The sequence below is a fragment of the Podarcis vaucheri genome, assembly GCF_965113315.1.
Source record: "Podarcis vaucheri genome assembly, chromosome: 8".
Lineage (NCBI taxonomy): Eukaryota > Metazoa > Chordata > Lepidosauria > Squamata > Lacertidae > Podarcis > Podarcis vaucheri.
This window is the reverse complement of record NC_138766.1, coordinates 82,959,630-82,979,105: the sequence shown is the minus strand read 5'-3', so window position 1 is coordinate 82,979,105 and position 19,476 is coordinate 82,959,630. Positions and strand designations below refer to the sequence as shown.

General features: G+C 42.7%; 1 protein-coding gene across 3 annotated transcripts in view; it reads left to right on the top strand.

The window, feature by feature from the left end:
* The window catches only part of CYRIB (CYFIP related Rac1 interactor B), a 66,675-nt gene that overhangs the window by 30,990 nt on the left and 16,209 nt on the right, over window positions 1-19,476 (top strand). For 2 of the 3 annotated variants that reach the window (XM_082235877.1, XM_082235876.1), the window contains exons 2-3: window positions 10,019-10,095; window positions 14,023-14,056. The gene's annotated coding sequence lies outside the window, so the exon portion shown is untranslated. Of the gene's footprint in view, window positions 1-218; window positions 297-10,018; window positions 10,096-14,022; window positions 14,057-19,476 lie in introns of those variants that run through there. The other variant, XM_082235878.1, reaches the window with a different exon arrangement.

Sequence of the window (19,476 nt, the reverse complement as noted above, 5' to 3'; positions counted from 1 at the left end):
GTGCAGTGATAGTTGTGGTAACATACATGAAGCAGCGAGGAAGCGGCCATCTCCCATATAAATGCATGCAGAATTGCAGCCCTTGCCTCTTAACATAGCCTAGTTTCTTTTAAAAAAGGGAAACAAACTGGAGGATGTGACTCAACCCAGTAGAAGGAAGGAAACATTAACTGAATGCAGGCAGAACTTGTGACAAGCCTATTGCGGTGTGCAGTTGCTTCTGAACATAGCTTGTTGCTTACAGGACCAAAATTTTCACTTGCCAGCAGTGTTCAAGATGGTTGTTTAGTGCAGCGGTAGGTAACCTTTCCCAGCCCTGCAAGCCGTATTGAAAATACCTTACGATCTGCTCTTGCAGCCAACTTGCTTCTTTCAGTTGTGTGATTGGCCTAGCTTGTAACTGATAAGACATCACACTTTCAGGGTGTTCTTATTCTAGAAAGGTTAGCCTCAATACAACACACGAGGCAGAGCTTGGGAGATCTTGGAATCTTGATTTGTACATTGTAGCAGTTGCAAACTAGTTAAGTGGAGTTTTATTTCCTCTTTGTGCTTGATCCATTAGTATTTGTAGCATCCTATTTTTAATCCTCTGTGCAACATGAAGTTTAGAAACGTGCACATGTGTACCTTCGTCTCAAAATTTACATGCAACCATCCAGCACTTTGGATCATAGAATCTTAGAATTGGAAGGGACCCCAAGAGTCATTGTATAGATATATTGTAAAGATGTGTCTTTTTCCTCGGGCTGTCCCTTGACCGTTGTGGTTGGGCCTTGCTTTATTTGCTTTTTTATGCTTTCCCACACTTTTATATTACTGTGCTGCTGGTTTTAGGTTGTATTTGTTTTAATGATACTGATTGCTTTATTATATTATATGCTGCTTAGATTTTTTTAAAATATTAAGTTGTTTATAAATGCTTTTCAATATATAAATGAAATGGGGACTTTTGGAATCCTAATGTTTACCTGTAAGCCTAAGCAAATTAGCCTTGGGCTTCACTTTTCATTGCTCTTTGAGTCCTTTGTTTTGTGTTGTTTGCATGTTTTGGTTCCTAAGCATGTGGACTTGTCACCAAAGAACCTATTATCCAGAGATGCGGTCAGACAAAGTGCAAGCTGTTGTTTAATGAACTGTGAGACTGTATGTATAGTGAGTGCACTCTTTAAAATGCTGGGATATGCTGACGCTGAAGGGTAGTATCTTTTTCCGTGCCGACTAGTTTTCTACTACGTAGAACAGCATGGTTTTGCTACGCTTAGCTTTTCACAGTTGACTGGAGGCAATGTACGTGCATGAGAGAAAGAAAGGATAGTGTGTTCTTAACATTTCAAGATCCATCTCAGTTTGTGATTCATACTGGTATTTCTATATCATTTTCCATTGCTCACCATATTTATGATATTCTCTTATGGGTCTTGGATAGAATGAAATCACGAGGCCCTGTCCTATGATCATTATTAGTCCAGTATCATGCTGGATTATATTATTATTTTTCATACTGTGATTTCATCTCATTACTGTTATTATTTACCTGAGTGCACCACAGACTATTGCTTGCCTTTCTCCATAGCTGGCTTTTTACCTAGCGATGGCCCCTGGAAGCAAATCTACAAAGCAATAGTTTAGTAAGAGGAATACGTCTGTTGCCTGCTGTCCATCAATAGTAGGTAGCTTAAACCAAACACATGAAGCCATCTGGGATCCAGATAGCTGCACACTATGCCACTTCCTACCACAGCCTTTGTGTCTCTCAAAAACCAGCTTCTCAGAGTTAGAGACCTGCCAGAAGGGCATTTGATGCAGCACAAGGCATTCTAGTTGGAAGAGGAAACCGCAGAGATTTTTGTGCACATATGAATGCATGCATGGAAATTTAAATATTGCTGTTCTGAGTTATGGGGCTGGTTCATTAGGTGCACCAAACCTTGCCTTCCAGGCCCGACAAAGAACATATTGGCTGTTGAAGTTTGTCATATTCTGTTGGGCTATCTGTTTCCTTGTCTTAACCTAGGATTTGCCAGCATCTGGTTCGTGTGGCTTGTCATGTCATCCAAACCAAGAATCTCCAAGCAAACCACAAGCAGTTACCAAGATTTGGTGATAATAAACCATGAGCCTGGATTTGGAGAAAACTGCATGCCAGACACACTGAGTGACAAGTACCAGGGGTTTGTAGTTTCAGGCACAACCAGTCAGTGGCAATAAAAATATAAAGTGGGTTTCCATTACTTTTTATCAATGTGCTATTAATTGGTAGAAATATATAATTGTTGAAATATTGACTGTTATATTCAAAAGTGGGAAAGGAATCTTAGTACACCATTGTCACTTTACAGCAAAATGGAAACCCGACCAAACAAAGCTTACAGGAGAAGGTATTGAGGGCGGGATGCACTTTCTGTGAGAGTGTTAGTCTAAAATTGGAACAAGCTAGGGAGGAGGTAGAGTATTTGCAGTGGCATTCAGGAATGTGGTTGCAGAATATAAGGCTGCATTTACTCTGTGTATTCCTGCCTGCCTCCAAAATTTCCATCTCTCATCGATGGCTGTATAAAGGGAAAACTCCACACCCTTGCATTCCACCGCATGTGTGGCCAGGCTTGCTCTTTGAGGAGAGTTGGTAGCTATTATAAGGCAGGCAGCAGTTTGCTAGAAGAAAACATCTTTCATTTTTAGGAAACGGGATGTCTTGGATTACACATACTACAAATCTCAGTTTTTTCCTCCCTTATGAAGGGTGTCCTAACAATTTTGATACCTCTGTGGGTCAGCCAGTCAGGGGGACTCAAACATTATTATGTTAAATGTATATTTTTGTTTGTGATGGCTAGTATATTTTAACTTTGAAAATTGAAAGATAAATGGATGTGAGGTGGAAAATAAGGGTTGTGCAAACAAAGTCCCCATATACCATTTCCTTGTGTGATTCTTTTCTTCTGTAGTTGATCATGCCCGAAGCTGTGGGTCTTAACACATCCTTCATCAACTTTCCCAGGGCAGCACCTGTGGTTTTTAAAATATCACAGGGTTTACTTTGATTGAGAGGCCTCTCATTTTCCTATCTTGATATTTCTTGCTTGAGTTGTCCAAGACCAAATTCTACTTGGAAAGCATTTTTAGTGCTCCTATAAAGTTCTGATGCTGACTCAGTATTCAGACTATAGGAAAGAGCTCTTACATTTTGCAGGTGTGCCAAAGAGCAATTGAACTGGTTTGCAGTTAAGCAATACAGCAAGTCTTGCACATAATCCACTGCAGTGGTTTCATTTACTTTCCTTGCTACTTCCTCTAATTTTTTTAGGTTCCTTTAAAGTACTCATCTGTGTACTTTAAAGGAACCTTTGTGTCCTTCTGAAAGTGAGTTATTTCTTGCAGTAGTATGGATTTCTGCAAATGTGGCTGCTGTTGATTATCATTAGCTTCTTCTGGCAACCATCGACTTGATTCCATTATGACAAGATGCCTCCCCGTGCCTAATTTGTCAGGCACAATTCTATGGGAGCAATCTTCTGTTTTGTACTAAGTGGGAGAGGGGCACATCACCCTTCCTGATCTCATGCGTACAAAGAGGAAGAAAACTTTTGAATACCAGGTGCTGGGAATCGCAAGAGGGGAGAACACTGTTGCATTTAGATCCTGCTTTGGGGCTTCCCATAGGCATCGCATTGGCCACTGTGAAAACAGGATTCTGAACTAGATGGGCCTTTGGGCTAATCCAGCAGATCTTCTGTTGTGTTCTTGTAATGGAGTGGCGTCTGGGGTGTGTGTGCATGCCCCCTTTTCATTTGGCATCCAAGCTTTTCTGGGGTTTTTTATGACAGCAACACACACACACAGTCTCTGATTCTAGCTGCCTTCAAAATTTGGTGTGAATTAATTGACTTCTTGTGCTCAACTCTTTGAAGGCATTATTAGAGTGTCTGCAGAATGGGAGACTGACCTCTCCCCTCTCCCAAGTCCTTCATGTGTGCTGGAGAATTTGGAAGGGGGGCAAACTTGTGACCAGTTACAAATAATGATTGACTACAGAGGTCAGTCAATATTTGTGGGCTCCTAGTCATTTGCATCAATCTTCTTCCAAGGAACTCAAGAGTTGTCAACATATGGTTCCTGGTTAGTCTTCAATCCAGGTAACGTACAAGACCAATCTTGCTTAACTTCAGTAATAGAATGACATCAAGTGTGGCTATAGACCATTTTGCTGATCGGCAAAGCAGTTAGGCAAATTTACTAGTTAGGGAAAAATCTCGTCTCCGTAATGGGGTGCTAAAGAAAAGTGATTTGTGAGCTAGTGAGTTTTTGTGGTGTTGATTGTTCTTTGATTTAAAATACATTCGTTGCTAACATACATGTACAGTGCTATCCTAGGACATTCCATCTTGTATGGAGTTTCCAGACGGCTGGCAACAAAATCGACTTTCAGAAAGCGAATGTTGCGCCAAGCCATCTTTGAAACTGCCACACATTTATTTCAAGTCTGATGAGAAAACTGATTAATGTGAGGGGGTTTTTTTCTTCCTATTTTTGCAGCCATCTACATAGCACATCATGATGTTAGTAATGTGTTGTGGGAGGAGCATGCTGGGAAATAGCCATTGCCCAGGCAGTGTTGTAATGTTTTGAAGCTAAGGCATGAAACTAAGATCTCAAGGACTGCTACTCCCCATATGAACTGACCCTGTGATCATCATCTGAGGCCCTTCTTCACGCGCCCCTTTCATGAGAGGTCCAGAGGGTGACAACACTAGAATGGGCCTTTTCTGGGTAGTGTATCAATATGATGTGTTGCGAATCACGATGTGCATGCGCACTATGTTGAAAATCACGATGTGGGGAAAACAGTGAAGCCAGCCACTGCTTCTCTTGTGATTCCTGCTGCCTCTCAGCTCTCCCCTGCCTCTTGCAGGGGCCAGTGAACCACAAGAGCAGATGCTGAAGAAAGCAACCCATCTGGGAACTTTCCTAAGTACAGTAATATAGACACCCACAAGCTCCTTGTTTTAAATGCAGGCACCAGGCTGGTTGGTGGCTGAGAGAGATGCTAGTCTGAATTTCTTGCCAGGAGACCTTTCCCCCTTCCATTCTCTTTGGGCTCTGTCTGCTGGCACGGCCCTCCCATGGGTGCCTCCTGATACCCCAGCTCCTCCTGAGACCCAAACCCCACCGGGGTCCCCTCAAGACCAGAAAGCCCTTTCCACCTTGCCTACCAAAAGCCCCATGTTGCTGCCCTGTTGTTTAAAAAAAGCAACCTTGCCCTCCCTTCTCCTTTCTTTTTTTCCCTTCAATTTTTTATTGATTTCCCACATTTATAACAGATATAACATATAAAACACACAAAGAAAAAGACAACACAATACTAAAAAAGAAAGAAACAAAAATTTAAACACATATTACTTCTAAGACCCCCATTAATTTTCATTGTTAACTGACTTCCTCGAATCCCCCCTAACTGAGTTTCATTGAATCACCTTGTAACAGTTCTCCAAGATCTTCTTTCTAATAAAATTAACTCCTTCACTTTACTATCTTCTTCTCTTTTCATACTAATCTAAATCCATAATGTTTTACAGTTCATTCTTTCCTCCCTTCTCCTTTCTCTCTCTCTCTCTGTGTCCGTGTCTCCCTCATTTCTATATCTCCCTTCTCGCTTCTCTCCTTCTCTGTGCTTGTGTCTGTGTGCTGTTTCCACAGAGCCAAATACCCGGCCAACTCCATTAAAAGAAAAAGGGTTGGCCAAAAAAAAAAAAATTGATTTAGAGGAAGAAGAGGGCCCGGCAGGTGATGTAATGATTAGCACCATTGTCTGTACTGGAAGCAGGAGGAGAGCTACAAAACTATATGGCTATGCGAAGAGTGAATTTTGATGCATTCCCTCTGATGTGGTGAAAGGCACAAGAGGCATCCTTCCCAGTGTTGAAGGCGCTTGCAAAGAGGTTTTTAGCTATCCCAGGAACAAGTGTGCCATGTGAAAGTGTTTTCAGCATGGCTGGCAATGTTCTTCAAAAGCAAAGGGTGTTTCTCTTGCTAGAGAATGCTGAAATGCAAATTTTTCTGGCATTTTTTTTTAAATTGTCTAAGAATTTTTTTGTTCTGTAAATTTTTATCCATTCTTTCTAGTTTGGCCTGGTATAGAAAATTGACAATCAGTCAAAAGAACTGGTGGTGTGGGATGTATACATGTAGTCAACTAAGACCCCATAGTGACTTACGTTTGAATATCTAAACGTGTGGCACAGAATTGGCTTTTTTCTTGTTTAGTAATGTAATTAAATTTTTAGAAAACATTCTCTCACCTTACCTTGGATATCTACAGCTTTTAATTTTAGAGAAAATGTGCTAATTTAAAAATGATCTGTACGTTAAAATAACAGTTGTAGCAATATGTTAAAGATAATTAAAACTTTGTCATTTTTAGTTCCCTAAGTAGTAGCAGTTGCCAGGACATTGTCCCGTTCTTCTCTGCATAGTTCCATCCTCATTCCATACATTGTGATATACAGTGGTACCTTGGGTTAAGTACTTAATTCGTTCCGGAAGTCCGTACTTAACCTGAAACTGTTCTTAACCTGAAGCACCACTTTAGCTAATGGGGCCTCCTGCTGCTGCTGCCCCGCCGGAGCACGATTTCTGTTTTCATCCTGAAGCAAAGTTCTTAATCCGAGGTACTATTTCTGGGTTAGCGGAACCTGAAGCATATGTAACCTGAAGCGTATGTAACCTGAGGTACCACTGTATTGGTGTATCACGATATTTACCTGGTGATATATCTCCATGTTGAAAACCAGACATCACCCACCCTACGGCGGTGGTTCTACATTTGTGGAATGCTCTCCCCAGGAAGACTAGCCTGGTACTTTCGTTACATATCTTTGGGTGCCAGGCAAAAAGATTCCTCTTCTCTCAGGCCTTTGGCTAATTAAAACAAATTGATGGTCTTTTAAATGGCATGTGTGTGGGGGGGTTGTTATTTATTACTATACTATGCATTTTTGTGTTTTCATATTGTACACTGCCCTGTGATAACCTCAGCTGAATGGCGGTATAGAAATTTAATTAATGATGATGATGATGATGATAATAATAATAATAATAATAATAATAATAATAATAATAATGTACTGGGACAGACTGACCACCTCCTTCTCTCCTTCAAGACATAATGATTTGGGATGGGAAGGGCCTTAGCATCTGTTGTGCCCAGTGTCCATGCCTCTAAAAGAAATCTGCTTTTCAAGTATTCCCAGGTTGATTACAGACAAATAAATATAGAAAATTGGTAATGTGATATCCTTCTGTAGAAGGATCACGTTCCCTTGGTGCAAGACAATGCAAATTGTCAGTTTATACAAAGCTCTTCATGCAGGAGAACAGAATGTCAGTAGACGTCAGATCTGAAATGTCAACATGCTTGATGGAGTCACTAAGCAGTTATTCTGTGGTTTCCTGGGATAGTGGGTAGAGGGGGGGGGGTACAGTTGACTTCCTTGTTCATTTCAGACATTCAAAGTAGTGCTAGTTTGAATGTCTGTATGAAGGCTCTGATGTCCTCCCACCCCTTTATTTTGCATTATTCATCTTTAATGAGGAACAGGGATTTCTTAGTTGTGACTCTGGGACTGCAGAATAACTTCAAGTGGTGTGGTTTTGTACCCCAGTCATGGCCTTTTGGGCAGCTAAACGAAGACCCATTTGCACAGGGAGGCCTTTGAGCAACAAATGATGAAGACTTTTTCTGAGCTGCTTATGATCTAGAATTTGCTTTATGACTATTTTAACGTACTGCAGATACTATTTTAGTTGGCTTTATTGTTCTTGGGATACTTGATTTTTTTTTTAAAAAAAACCCTATGGGAATAGAGTTTTCCAATTGTGGTGATGGGGAGCGGCGGCTTTGGTTGTTGAACTGCAATATAGGATTGAGTTGGGGCTAGGAAGTCCATACTAGAAACTGTGCAGAGATCAGACCCACCTCTGACTAGAGGCAGCTGTTATCAGAAATCTGCTGCTGAATCTTTAGCAGACGGGTTCAAACTTTAGTTCCGTTGGCGAAAAGGGTAATTAAGTTCCAGTTGATGTAGTTGCTGTTTTCCCTTGGGGTAACCCCAGAAATCTCTGTTAATAACTGGCTGATGTAATCACAGGACTGCTACACAATGTGTTGATTTTGGTTTGACTGGTACCTGTTTGTTTCTTTCAAGCCAAGCATTACTAAAGCAGCATAAAAATTTACTGATTATGGGAGAAGCTTTTGTGGACTATACTTTTTAAGGTGCCCCAAGACTCTTTACTGATATACAGTGATATACAATGTATATCCAGTGGTACCTCTGGATGCGAACAGGATCTGTTCCGGAGCCCTGTTCGCATCCTGAAGCGAACGCAACCCACGTCTGTGAGGGCGCGGGTCGCGATTTGCCGCTTCTGCACATGTGCTTGACGTCATTTTGAGCGTCTGCACATGCACGAGCGGCGAAACCCGGAAGTAACGTGTTCTGTTACTTTTGGGTTTCCGCGGAGCGTAACTTGAAAATGCTCAACCTGAAGCATATTTAACCAAAGGTATGACTGTACTGATATACAATGCTAGTCATACTGGCAGTATGTAAGATCTATTGGCATCAGTTGACTTGACCCATTGAAATGAATGGGCCTACTCTGTGACTTAGTTGATTATCACCCTTTGTTGCTTTGCTGTAAGAGACTAACATAGAAACCATGCAACCTGACTTCCAGGCTTTCTTATAAGATTGGTGCCATCTTCTTGTAGGAACTGCAAAGGATGGTGCATGGGTGCTTGGGCACTACTTACAAAATTCAGAGAGGAGTGTCCACAATTTTATTTTTTTTCATATCTTACAACTTGATTCCCCACCTCTGGTCCTATACAAATTAAACTATATTCAGACTTTGACTACAACTCCAGATTTGCTCAGCCTCCAGAGGCTGAATTAAATGCTTTTCTAGGTCATGCCTGGCTCATGTCTCTGTATTTGGCCATCCTTGTGTTGTAAGCAAGTTAAGTAATCTTGGGACAGGTGGGCTGTCCTCATGAATCAAATAGTAGGTAGTTAATTTCTCCTGTTACTCTGTTACCTTTTGATGTTTTGTGCCCTTTTCTCTCTCATTTGCACACTGCTTTTTGAATAAATAAACTGATGGCCATGCTTTTTATGATACAGTGGTGCCTCGCAAGACGAAAAGAATCCGTTCTGTGATTCTCTTCGTCTAGCGGTTTTTTCGTCTTGCGAAGCAAGCCCATTGAAGGATTAGCGGATTAGCGCTATTAGCGCTATTAGCGCTATTAGCGGCTTTTAGCAGCTTATCTGCTGATCGGATCTAAGCGGCTTAGCGGCTTAGAAAAAGGGGGGGGGGAAGGAAAAAAACCAGCAGGAACTCGCAAGACATTGTCGTCTTGCAAAGCAAGCCCATAGGAAATTCGTTTTGCGAAGCACCTCCAAAACGGAAAACTCTTTCGTCTAGCGAGTTTTCCGTCTTGCGGGGCATTCGTCTTGCGGGGCACCACTGTATGTTAAGGAACTCCCTGGCCTTACTTTTTAAAAACCAGAGTAGAGAAACTATGATCTAATATGGATGGGCCCATTATGGGTACAGTAGAGCAACATATTTTAATTACTCATTTTTTCCTGATCATAAAATAGATAAACTAGCACATAGTGTGTGTAATCTCTGCTGGTTGTGGGAATTGTACTCTGTGTTTGTGTATCTATTTAAATTTGGGATATCCAACATCACATTAAGACTTCTCCTCTCAATCTCCCTGTGCCCCCATCTGCTGTGGAGGGTTCCCTAACACTGCAAAACAGATTTTGGGAAGGGGAAACCTGTTGTGCAAGAGGGCTGACAATGCTTTATGTCACCCATATATTTCAATATTTTATTAGATTTGGTCACCTGGAATTGGTTATACTTACTTCTCTAGAGTGACAAATACCAGTATGTTTTAGGCTGGGTTGTCTAGTTTTTCATATGTTCTATTCTTTCATCTTTTCAGGTTTCACAGATAAGCTGCTACGCCTGCCTTTTAAGGAGTGAGAGTCTACAGAAGTTTCAAGACAACATTGTCACCTGGTAAGCATTTGTTAGATGTTCTTGCCTATAAATATCTTTTTCCCACTCTTTGTGAGAGACTTTGATTTTTACTGTTCAAAGCTACACATAAGCTTGCTACCTTACTTGCAGCCATTCCTTCTATGTGGGGGCTGGATTACTGTTTCCTAAAAGGGAAAAAAGCACGATATATCTTATGCCTAGAATTTAAAGGTATATCTGCCTTCATGCCAATTTAAGAAGCAGGGATTCTTACAAAGAATTCTGGGAAATTAAGGTTGGTGATAATGTAGATTCTGCCTTCCACAAATTTTTAGAGTTGTTTCAGAAGCTGTATGTGTGGATTTCTGCACATGCAAGAGGACTTTCCTCTTGTCTCCCTGCACGCCCCCAAAATCTGCTCCAGGGAGTTCTTAAGACTAGATTTTTAGGATAAGTTGAAGGAGAGAAGGGGGATGTTCTGTAGCATGAATAGAAGTATTGTGCTAGCGGAATGACTAATGTTGGATACAACACTTTATTTCCAGGGTTCCTTGGTGAGAGGATGGACTATTAATTTAGCAATCCTGTTTTGACAGCAGATACAAACCATGGTTTGCTCTGTTCGGATGTAATGACATACTGGTTTCTGTGAAATAGATTACCTACTGGTGAGCTTTCAGACCACCTTCTGGAATCGTGATACAGCCCAAAGACCATTTTGTAAAATAGCCAAACTGTGGCAAGTAGCCTTGCCTGTGGCAAGTTAAGATTCCCTTTGAGCAGCTGAGCAAGAAAGCTCTTGAAAAAATGGAAGAATACACTTTCTTTTTTCTTTCAGGCTATTGGTAATGCCACAGATCACCAACATAGGTTTGTTTGGGCATGCAGACTCATGCACATTCTTATGGGCTAGGGATTTTTGTAGACCTGTTTGTCAAGTGTGATTAAGAATGGGCACACTCATTCCTCCAAATGTTACAGTTTCCAAACACATTTCCTGGTGATTTGGGAGGTTGGTTTTTTACTCTCAAGTTTCAGCTGCTCAGGTAAGCAGGCCAGCTCCCAGCCTGTGCAGGATTGGCAGTCTCTTTGCCCAGAAAGCAAAGCAGTAGCTGTCCAAGGAAACCAGGACAGTCTTTGGGTTTTCTGGCACAGCCAAACTGCCCCCTGCCAGTCTTTCCACAAATGAAATGAAAAAACACCGAAATACATGTTGTAGTAGAACATGGTCATCTTCTGTGGTTTAGCATTCACAGTGGCTGTTCTCAAGAAATACTAATGATGGCAATTGTTTACAGTTGACATGTCCAAATAGGTGGGTGCTTTTCTGACTTAATGATGGGTTTCTGATTGGGCCCACATCACTGAACAGTGGTGAACTGTGAGGTTGTCTTTCCCCCCCCTTGCATGTTCAGTTACTTGTGATAAGGTACCGTATTTTTCGCTCTGTAACACGCACCCGACCATAACACGCACATAGTTTTTAGAGGAGGAAAACAAGAAAAAAAATATTCTAAACGAAACAGTGGATGTATGATTTTTGTGGTTCATGCTGTGGCCACAGACATGTGATCTGATGGTGAGTTTGGGGTAGCCCAATGCAAAAATCCTGAGGATCCATGTGGATCCATGCTTTGTAACCATGTTTTTGCACCACTGCGGCCCCAGGCAACGGTGGATGCATGATTTTTTTGGTGCAAGCTGTAGCCGTGGACATGCTATGTGATCTGATGGTGAATTTGGGGTGACCCAGTGCAAAAATCCTGAGGATCCATGTGGATCCGTGCTTTGTAACCAGGCTCTTTGTCCCTCTCTTTTCCCCACTCAGTGGCTCTTCTCCCGCTTTGCTGTTTCAAAGCGAGCAAAGCGAGCCGCGGAGGAGGGAAGGAAGGGGAACCATGGATCCTCTGCTCACGACTGCAGCAGATCCCCCTGCCATCCGTAGGCATTCGCTCCATAACACGCACAGACATTTCCCTTTACTTTCTAGGAGGAAAAAAGTGAGTGTTATGGAACAAAAAATACGGTATTTGTTACCTTGTAATACTGAATTTTATGTTAAAACCTCACAAGCTAAGATGAAGCATCAGATATGTCAGTCCCTTAGTCAACAAATTACCGTATTTTTCGCTCTATAGGACGCACTTTTCCCCCTCCAAAAATTAAGGGGAAATGTGTGTGCGTCCTATGGAGCGAATGCAGGCTCCCTGGCTTCAGCGATAGCAACGCGAAGCGCAGGCTTCGGAGGCTTCGCGTTGCTTTCGCTGAAGCCAGGAGAGTCTGGTCTTTGAGGCTGGCGGTGGGAGAAAGCAGCGCTTCCCCCCACCGCCAGCCCCACAAGCTCGGTCGAAACGCCCGCAGGAGCCGCACAGCCTTTAAAGAGCGCGCCGCTCTTGGGGGCTTTTGCCCAAGGAAGGAGAAGGGACTGACTGGCCGAGTCAGTCCCTTCTCCCTCCTGTGGGCTTTTGTGGGAGATGGGGGAATTCCCCCACCTCCTGCAATAGCAGGGAGAAGGTCTGGGAGAAGTGCACAGGCTGTGTGCAGCCTGTCCGCTGCTCCCAGAGCGGGGGGGGGGGGTGTCATATTTTTTTCCTTGATTTCCCCCTCTGAAAACTAGGTGCGCCCTATAGAGCGAAAAATACGGTGCTTGTAATAGGGCCTCTGATTCCAATTGAGAGGACTTGAAGGTTTGGTAACATTGGCTCCACCTGCTGACTCACACAAGGTGCTGTTAGGCGGCTCCTGTTAACATTCTCTCTCTCTCTCTCTCTCTCTCTCTCTCTCTCTCTCACACACACACACACACACACACACACAACGCTATCTGAATAGCAACTGTGGCGTTAGCAGAATTCTTGCCATATGCATTGCAGCTGCTCTCACTTGTTGCATATGTGTTTTGGATTCTACCCAGGAGCGAGCAGCTGAAGTGCATAGTAAGAAGAGAACTCCGTTGGCGCCTCTGTTGCAGTTCATTTTGGAAGGGACAGGGTCAATGAGCCCATCGCCTATAGGTTGTTTCTGTGCGATCAAGCACTTCATATGCACAAAGCCCTCACCTCCTTGGGACCTAGGACTTTGATCCTCTGGGGTCTGAATTTGGCTACCAAGCCCCACATTTCTTATGCTTATTTGGTGTGTAAGAGAGATACTCAGAAAGTGTTCAGGGGCATTAAGGTTGTTCTCTGCTCTTTACTCGGGAGCATTTAGTCACTGGGAAGTGTTTGATTAGGAACTGGTTATATTGATACTTTCAAACTATTCCCCCCCCCCTTAATTTTTTTAAATAAAGAGATGTGGATACTAGTGAAAATAGGCTGGTATTTAAGCAGGGGCTTAAATACACTACAGTGGTACCTCAGGTTACAGGCGCTTCAGGTTACAGACGCTTTAGGTTACAGACTCCACTAACCCACAAATAGTACCTCGGGTTAAGAACTTTGCTTCAGGATGAGAACAGAAAAACGCACGGCGGCAGCACAGCAGCAGCGGGAGGCCCCATTAGCTAAAGTGGTACCTCAGGTTAAGAGCAGTTGCAGGTTTAGAACGGACCTCCGGAATGAATTAAGTTCTTAACCCGAGGCACCACTGTACTTGCTTTCTTTAAGAGCTCTTAAGGATCTTCAATGCACAATTCAGTATTGTAGTAGCCTCTTCGACCTCTCAGTGGCTTTTGATACCATTGACCATGGTATCCTTCTGGAGTGGCTGTTGAAGTTAGGTGCCACTACTTTGTGGTGGTTCCGGTCTTGCTTGGATGGTTATTTCTGGAGGGTGACGCTGGAGGAGTCTTCTTCAGCTCTGTGGAACCTTCAAGGTGCTGTTTCTTCAGATCTTCTCCCTTTTTCTTTAGAGGTGCTTACATGGGTCTATATCCCCCCCCCCAAGTTGAGAGAGAAGATGCATGAACTGTGATGTGAAATTTTACTGGAGATGGTTTCACATGTTCTTCTTTTATGTTTTTAGATTGGGAACAAAAACAGAGAAGCACTGGCTATAGGTGAGAATTTCATTCTCTCTCTCTCTCTCTCTCTCTCTGTGTGTGTGTGTGTGTGTGTGTGTGTGTCACACCCAGGTTTTGGCTAAGGCAGCCTTCTCCATCAGGGTGCCCTTCGAATGTTGTTGGGCTACAACATCTGTGACCATTGACCGACCATGCTAACTGGGGGCTGGTGACAGTTGTCATCCAAAACATGGAGGGCCCCAGGTCCCAAGACTGGCCTAAGGGAACTAAATCACTGTGTATGTTGTTCACAAGTCACTGCTATGCATAATGCTAACACACATTAGAAATCCTTTGGATAGAAAGGCAGGATATAAGCACTGCCCTGCTCCTTTTCAGGAGTATTGGCACAGGTGTTCACGTTTTAGTGCTTCGAAGGTATCATCTTAAAGGGCACACAAATATTTGGTCTGCACAAAAATATTCTCTTCCTAAATATTGATACAAGTTTCACATGAGCTGCAGTCATCTGTGTGTGCAAGTGTCCGCTTTTTGTTATAGTTTTCTAATGAAGTTTATCACCTAAGAAACCATCTTGGTTTTGGTAGTACCCATAAACTGGTATGGGACGCGGGTGGCGCTGTGGGCTAAAGCCTCAACGCCTAGGGCTTGCCGATCGAAAGGTCGGCGGTTCGAATCCCCGCGGCGGGGTGCGCTCCCACTGCTCGGTCCCAGCGCCTGCCCACCTAGCAGTTCGAAAGCACCCCCGGGGGCAAGTAGATAAATAGGTACCGCTTACCAGCGGGAAGGTAAACGGCGTTCCGTGTGCGGCTCTGGCTCGCCAGAGCAGCGATGTCACGCTGGCCACGTGACCCGGAAGTGTCCCCGGACAGCGCTGGCCCCCGGCCAATAGATGTGAGATGGGCACACAAACCCCACAGTCTGTCAAGACTGGCCCGTTCGGGCAGGGGTACCTTTACCTTTACCTTTATAAACTGGTATGAGAGAACTTTATAGGATGTCCCTAGTGAAAGAAAGTTTTTTTCCCCTGAGATACTAGACAAGAATACTAAAATGCTCTCATTTATTTCATGTCCTTTTCTTCTTTTTCTGTAACGTGCTTTTGAATAACAAAATAACCCCAATGTAATAGGCCTTACTCTTCAGTAGTTGTGTATAGGATTATTCTGTTCATGAGTCACATACTTTATAAGACAAGCAGTCCAAATACTGGGTTCAATAAATATCCCGATGCTGCAGTTATTGCTGAAGCTAAGCGACTGTGGGGTGTAATCAGTTACCTGGATTGGAGACCCTGGGGAGACCCAGAAAAAATGGGTTAGGAGTATAGTAATATTTAGTATCTATTTAAATACAGTTTAGATCAGAGCTTTCCAAACTTTTCATGTTGGTGACACACTTTTTAGACATGCATCATTTTGAGACAGAGTAATTCAGTTTTACAGTGGTACCTAAGGTTACAAACACCTCGGGTTACAAACACTTCAGGTTACAGATTCCGCTAACCCGGAAGTAGTACCTTGGGTTAAGAACTTTACCTCAGGATGAGAACAGAAATTGCACGGCGGCGGCGGGAGGCCCCATTAGCTAAAGTGGTACCTCAGGTTAAGAATGGTTTCATGTTAAGAACGGACCTCCGGAACGAATTAAGTTCGTAACCAGAGGTACCACTGTACTTGCAAACTGGGGGTTAAACTAGCCCCTTTCCAGTCCCAGAAGGAGTGCAGGCAATGTTCCTGCGACACACCGACACACTGCAACAGACACACTAACATGTTGCAATACACAATTTGGAAAGCTCTGGCTTGTATGCCCATAAGCCTTTTCCCTGCTTAGTTTTGCCTTGAGTCCCCCCCCCCCAAGCTGCTTTCATTATTATAAATATTGCACAACATGTTGATATCAATTTCTCCTCACTGTGGAGAGTTTCTAAAATGCATTCACTTTTGACAGCTTTTCAGAGAGAACCATTAAGAAGTATTATTCTATTTGCAGCCTGACCTCTTAAATTATGTATTACTTTGGCAACATGAGCTGGCATACTTAAAATCGACCACTAGATGTCAGCAGTACAAAAGAGAATGCTGAATGATGGGGTAGGAATGACAAACATGACTCGGAAGAAAATTCATAAAATATTTTTTCTTGCTCACAATAAATGTATAATTACGGCAGTCACGTTCTTTCCAGTCTTGTACGTGTGTAGAAGTTAACTTCAGTATCTCCTAAAATCTGTTTCTTATATCATCTCTAGTTACGTTGAGTTTAGAAAAGAGAATCTCAGTCTCCTGAATAAAAGTGTATCTATAAGATTTTGCATTGCCAAAGCAGAGGGATGGATTAGATTATCCTCATGGCCCCTTCCAACTAAGTGATCCTATGAAAAGATCTCCTTTATCAATATGCATTAATAGATAGTTGTACCTCTGCTTATGTATTACTCTGGATATGTAAACTTCGGGATGCAAACGTGGCAAATCCGGAAGTATTTTTCCGGGTTTCGCCCCATGTGCATGCGCAGAAGCACTAAACTGCACCATGCGCAGAAGCGGTCCTCTGGTTGCGAATTCCTCGGAATGTGGCCAGACCTCCGGAATGGATCCCGTTCGCAGCTGGAGGTGGTACTGTATATGGAGATTGCTAAACTCAGCTCTATGAATAGGAAAGGGAAAGTAAAACAGGTTATCTTCAGGTGTCCAGTCTTTTCTGCTGTTACATAATGCTCAATGCCAGAGAAGCTTCTGGGAAGGGAGGAGGCAAACAGTGGTTTGGTCCCAGCAAGGCTCCTGTAGGAGGCCTCACTGTCGCAAAGAGCTCTAGTGGAATGGTGGCTGATAGAGTTGTATGTTATGGCTTGAGTAGACCTCTCCAGATCCAAGCTGTTGCATGCCCCTTAGTTTAGCAGAGGCAAAACAGCAGTAGACTAGAATCGGATGTTATTAACTAATGTGACCCAAAATTTGAAGCATGAGGAGAGAAAAGCAATGCAATTCTAGAACCAGCATGGCATAATGGTTGTAGTATCTGACTGGGACCAGAGACACACAATTTTAAGTCTCCACTCAGCGATGACGCTCTCTAGGTGACAGTAACTAACTCTCTGGTGAACCTATTTCAAAGTATGACTGTAAAGATTATTATGACTATTATTATATTTTGAATTTATATACTGTCCTATACCTGGAGGTCTCAGGGCAGTTCACAGGACAAAATCTAAATATAAAACGACAAAATATATAATCAAAATAAAAACAACTCAATACCCCCCCAACCCCCCCCCCCCACATTTTCAAAGGGCATAGGATGTTAATCAAATCAACCAAAGGCCTAGTTAAAAAGGAATGTTTTTACCTGGTGCCTAAAGGTGTGTAATGAAGATGCTAGGTGAACTTCCCTGGGGAGAGCATTCCACAGACGGGGAGCCACTGCAGAAAAGGCCCTTTCTCAAGTTGCCACCCTCCGGACCTCTCGAGGAGGAAGCATGTGAAGAAGGGCCTCAGAAGATGATCTCAGGGTCTGGGAAGGTTCATATGGAGAGAGGTAGTCCTGGGCCGTTTAAGGCTTTATAGGTCAAAGCCAGCACTTTGAATTGGGCCCAGAAACTATTTGGTAGCCAGTGCAGTCGGACCAGGATCGGTGTAAAATGCTCAAACAGTCTTGCTCCAGTGAGCAACCTGGCCGCTGAATTCTGTACTAGCAGGAGTTTCTGAACCATCTTCAGAGGCAGCCCTACGTATAACGCATTGCAGTAATCTAACCGTGAGGTTACCAGAGCATAGACACTAGTAGTTAGGCTATCCCTGCCCAGATAGGGGCGTAGCTGGGCCACCATCCGAAGCTGATGGAAGGCACTTGAATGTACAGGAGGAGAACCATGTGCACAGACTTGGGAACCTTTGGAGGAAATGTGGCGTTAAAATAAAATAATTGTGGTGCATTCTTTGGATTTGACTTACGACATAGTAGTGAAAAGGAAAACCAGAGCCTAGTCACCACTGACTACTGTGGCCCCTGATTCCTAACATTTTCAGGCATTAATCCAACTACAGTACTTCCCAGTCAGCAGAATAAAATAATGCGCACAGTAAGGAGCAAACCAGATGTGACAGGGCCATAGTGATGTATCTTCCCTATTTGCTTATTATTATTAATGTATGCCTATCTTCGTCTTCCTCCTGAAGGAGCCTAGGGCAGCCACACAACATTTCCGTTTTATTTTATTTTTTTAATTGTCTCTGTGTGTGTGTTTCAATCTGCTTTCTTTATCTGAAAAGCAGCACTGGGTGCGAGAACAAACCTCCATTGTCATCTCTTATTGCACTCTGCTGCTTTTTAAGCTCATTTTCTCCAGCGCATTTCCAATACTGAGTTGAGGAGGCGAAAAATGACTTAAAAGTTGATTTCCCTCCCCTCCCTTGTGCCCTCCATTTTGTGTAAAGAGTAAACCCTCCCCCCTTTTTTTATAAGATATTTATTAAAGTTTCAAAAATAAAAAAGAAGTCACAATAGTTATAATAAGAAAAAGAAAAAAAGAAAGAAGAAAATACAAAATACAAAAAAGTAAAAACAATTAAAAACAAATCAATCTTTCCATATCTTGTCTTTCATTCACTTGTTTCCCTGACCTCCTCACACCTCCCCTTTTTTGTATTCCAGTTCAGTAAGTTAATTCAGCAAATCCTTTCCCTCTTTGTTTTTATCTTAGACCTTTGTCTTAATATGTAATAACTGTATATTCTCATCTGTTATCAGTCCATTTTTACATACTCCTTGTAGCATTACTACTAAAAACCCCTTAGCTTCATTCCAACATCATTCTAACATTCATTAATTTTACAGTATTTCTGTAGATAGTCTTTAAATTTCTTCCAATCTTCCTCCACCAACTCTTCTCCCTGGTCTCGGATTCTGCCAGTCATTTCCGCCAGTTCCATATAGTCCATCACCTTCATCTGCCATTCTTCCAGGGTGGGTAGATCTTGTGTCTTCCAGTACTTTGCAATAAGAATTCTTGCTGCTGTTGTGGCATACATAAAGAAAGTTCTATCCTTCCTTGGCACCATTTGGCCGACCATGCCCAGGACAAAGGCCTCTGGTTTCTTCAGGAAGGTATATTTAAATACCTTTTTCATTTCATTATAGATCATCTCCAAGAAAACCTTAATCCTTGGGCACGTCCACCAAAGGTGAAAGAATGTACCCTCAGTTTCTTTACATTTCCAACATTTATTATCGGGCAAATGATAAATTTTTGCAAGCTTGACTGGGGTCATGTACCACCTGTATATCATTTTCATAATATTCTCTCTTAAGGCATTACATGCCGTAAACCTCATACCTGTGGTCCATAACTGTTCTCAGTCAGCCATCATAATGTTATGTCCAACATCTTGTGCCCCCCTCCCCCTTTTGTATAAGCGTGGAGCAGGCATTGTATAAAAAGCCACATGGCTTGC